The sequence below is a fragment of the Myotis lucifugus genome, unplaced genomic scaffold, assembly GCF_000147115.1.
Source record: "Myotis lucifugus unplaced genomic scaffold, Myoluc2.0 scaffold_145, whole genome shotgun sequence".
Taxonomy (NCBI): domain Eukaryota; kingdom Metazoa; phylum Chordata; class Mammalia; order Chiroptera; family Vespertilionidae; genus Myotis; species Myotis lucifugus.
Genome location: NW_005871193.1, coordinates 206091 through 213704, shown reverse-complemented (window position 1 = coordinate 213704; position 7614 = coordinate 206091). Strand labels below are relative to the sequence as shown.

The 7614-nt window shown below is 39.9% G+C and overlaps 1 long non-coding RNA gene across 1 annotated transcript; it reads right to left on the bottom strand.

Annotated features, from left to right (window-relative positions):
• Positions 1 to 229: 229 nt before the first annotated feature.
• LOC106698179 lies at positions 230 to 6405 on the bottom strand. The gene is made up of 2 exons (XR_001349450.2): positions 4328 to 6405; positions 230 to 3267 (listed from the first exon to the last, which is right to left on the bottom strand). It is a non-coding gene; the product is annotated as an uncharacterized LOC106698179 (long non-coding RNA).
• Between the last annotated feature and the right edge of the window lie 1209 nt (positions 6406 to 7614).

Here is a 7614-nt window from a genome sequence, read left to right as displayed (position 1 = left end):
ATGTTTGAAGTTTACTTCAGGATTAGGAACCTAAAAATGAAATATAATGACTCTAAAGCTAACTGGGGGGAAAGATCAAAAACTGTTGTTTGACTATATAACAACTTCTATGGCAAAAGCTATTCTCTTCATCCCCAAATCAGACCAAAGATCGTATGTCAAAACAGGAAATGAGATTTTGCTGTATACAAACAAAATTCCCTATTTCCCCAATAATGACACCACAAAATGGCAAAATAAAAATATTTATTACACAAAGCACAACAGAATCAACAGGTATTAAAAGCATTACATAGTGCAAAAACAAAAGACGCAGGGCTATTAACTCAGTGGACTTACAAAGACCAGGTGGGCACACGACAGTCTCCTTCCCTCGCTCCAGTGAGCTGGCCACTATTCGAAGCTATTTTGAATCGCCATTTTCTCCCACTTTATGAAAATCCCAGAGCTTGGTCTCCAAGGGCATAACAACTTCTAATATCTTACTCAAGGCAGTTATAGTTTAAGTTGCTCCCCCACGGTTAACAGACTATGAGGTACTATGAGGTACAAAGAGAAAAACTGTGGTGTGAAAAGGTCGAGACTGGACTCACGGTGGTGGAACAATCTTACTCATCTCTGAGAGGCACTTAAGAGTGTCCAGCTATAACCTACGGAGAGTCCCATCCACAGGCTGCTTAAGACCCTACCTTGCCAAGTGCCAAGGGGCCGGAAAGGTTTCATTCCCCTTTGAATACACTATCCACTACTTTTATACGGGGGAAAGAAAAAACCAAAGGAGACATTTTGATTCTTATTAAGAGAAAATGAAAAAACAATGCCACCTAGAGGGGAAAGATACAATCCCCCTGAAGAGGGAAGGCTGACCTCAATTTCTGAGCGCTGAGGCACAGGGGAGCTCATTGCCCTGTTCCCCTATGGCACACACCAAGGGAACTGCTGTCACAAACTGTGTTCCATCAGTAACTCTGATGTCACAGCTTCCCTTCCTTATTGCTAAAATCCACCAACTAACTGCAACAGAAACATTCCGGGGACTGACTGGAAAAGCAGAATCTTATCTAAAGACGTGGTATACAGAAGGCCTTTGGTGTAAAAGCAATACCTAAGAGTAGAGAATAACTTCGAGCTCCAAGGGAAAAACAGTAAGGGAGGAAGGAAGGGGAACTGTCTGCCACCAAACTAATCGCTGCTAAGTCAACAGCGAACTAAAAACGCCTTGGGATAAGAAATTAGATGCCCCGACAAACTCTTGGTGCTATAATAATATCAATTTTCAATAAAGCATTTGCCAAATTCCACCAACTGTCCTGAGAAAGGAACTGCTGATAGCACTATTTGGCCCTTTTAGATCTCTGACCCATTCTGCCTCCAGGAAATGAGGAATTCTACTTGCTGTGCTCTGCTCCCCGATAAGGAAAACCATCTGCAGAAGTAGCACCTTGAATTTCAGAAAAGCTACCGAGAAATACTGACCAGCTTTTCTGCAGATACAACTCTTTCTCTGTAACATGTTTAGCCATTCGAAAAGCTCTTGATAGAGGTACAGTAAATCAAAGTGTAGATTTATTATATTTTCTTTAACAATGCTACATTCACCAGTAACGACATTAGTTGGGACTGCATGCTCACTGCATCAAAAGATCTTAAAATGCTCATGGGACATTCTCCCACAGAAGGAAAGAGATCTGGTAGCTCCCATAAAGGAAGGCTATAGCAATGGCAAACAAAAAAAGCTGTCAAAGAAAGGACATGTCAAAGCAATTCGGAAAAACGATCCCCAAATTAGGCATGGGAAGCCACTTACTTGAACCACTCCCTCAGACACCCATTTTCAGTTTAGGGTCCTCAATATTTCTCCTCATATGCGAAACCACAACTCTGCTCATCACAAATGTGGGCAATTCCAACAAAGTCACCTCCACACGCCGATGGCAGTGCAAAAGCCCAGGCATCTGCCAACAGCGTGCGCTTCACCTGTGGCACAGCAAAGAGCAGGCAGGTTCCCTTACCTTCTGACATGCAGATTTTAATCACAGCTAGTTTCTAACCACGCCCATTTTTAGCAAAAGTATCATCAATCCTGACATTGTGTGTGGACGCGTGGACACCCAACAATGGTAGAACCATCAATATGAGCTCTTCTTTAGAACATGGGTCTGAACAACTGAAGCAGATACTGACTAAACAGAAAACAAGGTTCACAGTATCTAAAGCCACATATACTTTCAGTTCACGTAACTCCGTAGAATAAAAACCAGAGAGCTGGTTAACAAGACTCCTTTCTAAAGAGAACCAAGAGGTAACACTATAATAGCATTGTAGAACCCAAGACCTAACAGTCACCAACTTCTCATGAATGACTTCTCAAAGAAGCCAACAGTGCATTGAACTGGCATTTTAAAAGCTACAAACGATCATTACCTTTAAAAATAAATTCTTACAAACAAAATAATGTCCCTAAAGCATTATACACATCTAAATACATATACATTATTAAAACACAACTGCATATTTCAAATGCTTGGCAGTGATTCCATTTTACATTAGAAAAGTTCATGGCGGGTTGCAGGCTAGCATGGCTGGACCGCCAATCCATTATTCAAGCTTGGATTGGGAAGCTATGCTATTCCATAGATGGACTGTGGAGAAATGGTTATTATTTTAAAGGCTTGGTCTGATATTTTAATAAAGTCTGATTTAAGTAGCAAGTACAGAAGCAAATCAAATATAAGTGCAGTGCAAGTATAATGAGTTAATATTAAAGGGTGGGAGACATCTTTAACTATAATCTAGAAATTTGCTTTGCTTTTGTAAGGATTTGTCATTGATGCTCTGAACTTTTTGTCCAGGATAACATGATCATAAATATTAATTTAAATAACAAAAACAAGAAATGTGCTGCTAATGGGGGATGATTTCATTAATCACAAGTCTAAGGCGCAATACAACAGATACCATAAACTCCACTGACACCTACTTCAACAGGCTCTTTCCTCTCAATCAGGATTTCAACTCAAGCATGGCCTATACAGAGACCATATAATTTAACATCCCAATGAAGACATCTGAGTGAAAGGGGAGAGATGAAGATAGCATGCTCAAAAATGGGGAGTAAACTGGCACGTTTCCAACAACTCAGAGCATATGATCATTGTAAGGACAGACAAATGGTAGTGTTTGGAAGTCAAGAATATATCACACAGTAGCAAACAGCAAAGACTGCATCTACAAATGCTTGCTTTAGTGACACTGAGTAAAATGTACCTGTACACAGCAAAAGAAACCATCAACAAAACAACAAGAAAACCCACCTCGTGGGAAAACATATTTGCCAACGTCATATCTGATAAGGGCTTAATCTCCAAAATTTATAGGGAACTCATACAACTTAACAAAAAGAAGATAAACAATCCAATCAAAAAATGGGCAAAGGATCTAAATAGACACCTTTCAAAAGAGGACATTCAGAAAGCCAAGAGACATATGAAAACATGCTCAAAGTCACTAATCATCCGAGAGATGCAAATCAAAACAACAATGAGGTACCATCTCACACCTGTCAGAATGGCCATCATCAACAAATCAACAAACGACAAGTGCTGGAGAGGATGTGGAGAAAAAGGAACACTTGTGCACTGCTGGTGGGAATGCAGACTGGTGCAACCACTATGGAAGGCAGTATGGAGGTTCCTCAAAAAATTGGAAATGGAACTCCCATTTGACCCTGTGATCCCACTTCTAGGAATATATCCCAAGAAACCAGAAACACCAATCAGAAAGGATATATGCACCCAGATGTTCATAGCAGCACAATTCACCATAGCTAAGATCTGGAAACAGCCTAAGTGCCCATCAGTAGATGAATGGATTAGAAAACTGTGGTACATCTACACGATGGAATACTATGCGGCTGTTAAAAAGAAGGAACTCTTACCATTTGCAACAGCATGGATGGAACTGGAGAGCATTATGCTAAGTGAAACAAGCCAGTCAATGAAGGAAAAATACCACATGATCTCACTCTATCGTGGATAATTAAGACCATTACAAACTTTCGAACAATAATAAATACAGTGGCAGAGCTGCCTCAAACTGATTGTCGAACTGCAGTGGGAAGGCCAGGGAGGGTTGGGGGACAGGAGGGAGGGGAGTAAGAGATCAACCGAAGGACTTGTATGCATCCATATAACCATAACTAATGGACATAAGACACTGGGGGGTAAGGGAGGGCAGGGGCTTGTCAAGGGTGGGGGGGGGGGGGAGGACACTTATGTAATACCCTCTGTAATACTTTTAGCGAAAAATTAAAAAAAAAAAAATGTACCTGTAATGCAGTGGCACCGAAAAAAGAACAGTATCGGAAACAGATGAAGATGGTTTAGTTTCTGCACCTGAGGAACTGCTGACTGCACCATTCTGCCCTCAAGAAATAAGGAATTCTGCTTCTTGTGCTACACTCCCAGAAGACATTGAGTAGGGATCCCGGGTAAAGGAAAAACCAAGTGCAGAAGCAGCATCTTGGATTTCAGATATGGTACCAAGAAATACTGCAGATACACTTCTCTGTATTACTTTCAGTGGCTCAAAAGGGTCCATAAAGGCACAGTGAGCCCGAGTGTAGGCTTATTATATTTTCAGCTCAAACACACAGCTCAAGGATCTTCTAAGCAAAGTACTCAGTACTAATGGGAACAGTGAAAACCCAGGTGAACAAAGGGGAAGAGGAGGAAAATGGAGGATCACCGGAGGATTCTGTGCAAGGGTGTACCAAAATTAGCATCGACTATCTACAAACACAAGTCATATTTTACAATTTTTTAAAGTTTTCTAAAATACTGAAACTTAACATAAGGAGAATAACAGGATTCCCAATCCTCCCTGCCTCTTAAGTTATCACTTGCAAAAACATTCGACTGGAAAGAGTAAAACTGAGGGCCGTTAAACTAACATGAAGAGAGGCGTATTGGGGGGAAAATAGGGAGGAAAGTAATTTCTCTCTCTCCAGTTTTAGAACCTTTACCATAGCCTAACAACATATTAAACTGAGGATTAGTTCCACTTATTGCATGTATGTGTGTGTGTGTGTGTGTGTGTGTGTGTGTGTGTATGTGTCCGTCCCTAAACGCCTAGAGGCAGACTTTTGAGCAGCATTCGCCTAGAAGGAACAATTCTGGAGAAAATGCTTCAGGTTCCTCTGACACCTTTCCTTGTCCTCCCAATGGGAGGAATAATTCATCTGATTATATAAGAAAGCCTGACATTTCCTGGGCCTTCTCTCGCGTGGGAAAAAGGGTTAAAAGCCACTATTCTCTGTAAAGTCCAATTTTGGCTGCCAAGTCATATCCTCTAGTATTTTAAGGTTATCAGTTGTTTCAAATTCAGCAAAGCACCATCATTTAAATATTTAATAAATAAGGAGAAGAAAGCAATAATGGCTTAAAGATGTACTGCGAGTCTGGTTTAAGCTAGTTTAGACTTGAATTCTAGTTCAGGCTCTGTGACTTTAGTAGACCTCCGACCTTTGGTCTCATGTGCATATAAAAAAGGTTGAGTATAACCCCCATTTTTAAAATCACCAACTTTTACAAAACTTATCCTCTAGAAATTAAATGTGATGCTAAATAAAGGAAACTCATTTTACTGCCTATACCTGCAAAACCCCTCTCTTTAAGGGCAAGACTTCCAAAAGTGTGGTCTGCGGCCCACTGTGCCGGCTTCCAGGAACACCTGTGCAAATAACAATCCGTGGCCCAGACCAAAGGGTCAGTGTGTATGTTTGTGATTTGAGGAAGGGGACCGGGGAGAAGGTGTTTGCGTGAGCTCAACTTTTAAAACAAGTCATGTAGGTGATTATTAAGATCCTTACATTTGGTAATTCTAAGGCCTTGCTCTTCAAACTGACATACTGGTAACCCTGGGCATAGACCAAGATTTTTTCCATGGGAAAAGTAGATAGGGAATATCTATAAGAAAATCAAGTTAAAGATTTTTAATTACCATATGTACAGTCCAAAGATTTATATGCTCAGATAAAGGCTGTTCAGATCTAACACTTCCCTTTAATACTTTCCTTTTCACCATCACCACACTCTCTATTTTCAAAAGACTGCCTCTCACACACCTAGAATTTTCCTATGGGGCACTGCCTCACAATGCCCCTAAAAAACCAACAACACAAGGACAAAAAACATACCAAAAAACTCAGAGCTCTCAAAAGAGGACAGAGCACAGTAAAGAGAGCTATAAGAATTCTAGCCTTATCTTTCTATTTTGGAACTGTAATGGAGAAGGTTGTGCCAGAAGTGTACGTTAAAGCATAACCAATGGACCTAAGACACTGGGGGGTAGGGGAGGCCAGGGGATTGTCAAGGGCGGGGGGGGGAAAAGGAGACATATGTAATACTCTTTGTAATACTTTAAGCAAAAAAACAAAAACAAACAAAAAAAATAAATTAATTAAAAAAAAATTCACTCCCCCCCCCCCAAAAAGAAGTGTATGTTAATAAATTTAATTAAAAAGTCAAACATTTTTTGACTGAAAGTTAAGTCTGATTTGGCTCATTAACTTTGAGAACAGGCTTTGCCCGTTTACATGACAGAACATTTTCTACAAATTCCATCAACTCCATCTGCAGCTCCAAGTCTTTGATAAAAATCTTTAAAGCACATACACAATGTACTGAATAGTATGTCCTCTGAAAGTACTTAAAACATTTAAATATACTTTTATTGATTTCAGAGAGAGGGAGAAGGAGAGATTGAAGCCATCAATGATGAGAGAATCATTGATTGGCTGCCTCCTGCATGCCCCCTACTGGAGATTGAGGCCACAACCCAGGCATGTACCCTTGACTAGAATCGAACCGGGAAACTTTCAGTCCACAGGCGAATTCTCTATCCAGAGCCTAACCAGCTAGGGCAAAAATTTATTCTTAAAATTCAGATGTCCAATGAAACATGTGCCAAAAGGAAAACTAATCTAGGGTGAGAGCCATGAAGTGGTAGGACTGTCTTGGAAAGGGGCACAGGGAATATTCTAAGGTGACAGGTGTTCTTCTAGAGCTTGGTTTGGGTAGTTACATGTCTACAGAAGGGAACACTATTGTTCACTAGTTATACCTCAATTTTCAAAATGTGCAAAAGATTACATATACTTGCAAAATTATTTTAGGGGTCTCTTAGCAAAAAATGTTTGATAGCATTATTCTCAGCACACATGGAAGAAATCTGTTTTCTAAGACTTGTCTTTTGGCTTCTCTGAACCATGCAGCCTGATTGCCAACATATAAAGTGATCTATAGCACTATATAACTTGACTAATTAGATTATTTTTTCCCATTGTTAGCTTTGCTATATTTCTAATAGCCACCGGATTTAGATGCCTAAGAACATTCCTTAACAGGATGTAAAGTATAGCATAAGTTACAGAGTCAATAATATTGTAATAAGTATACATGGTGTCAAGTGAGGGTACCAGACTTACGGAAGGATGGATCACTTCATAAATTATATATGCAACCACTATGCCATACACCTGAAGCTAATATAATATTGAATGTCAACTGTAATTGAATTAAAAATGAACATTCCCGAACAGAAAATAATAGAAAA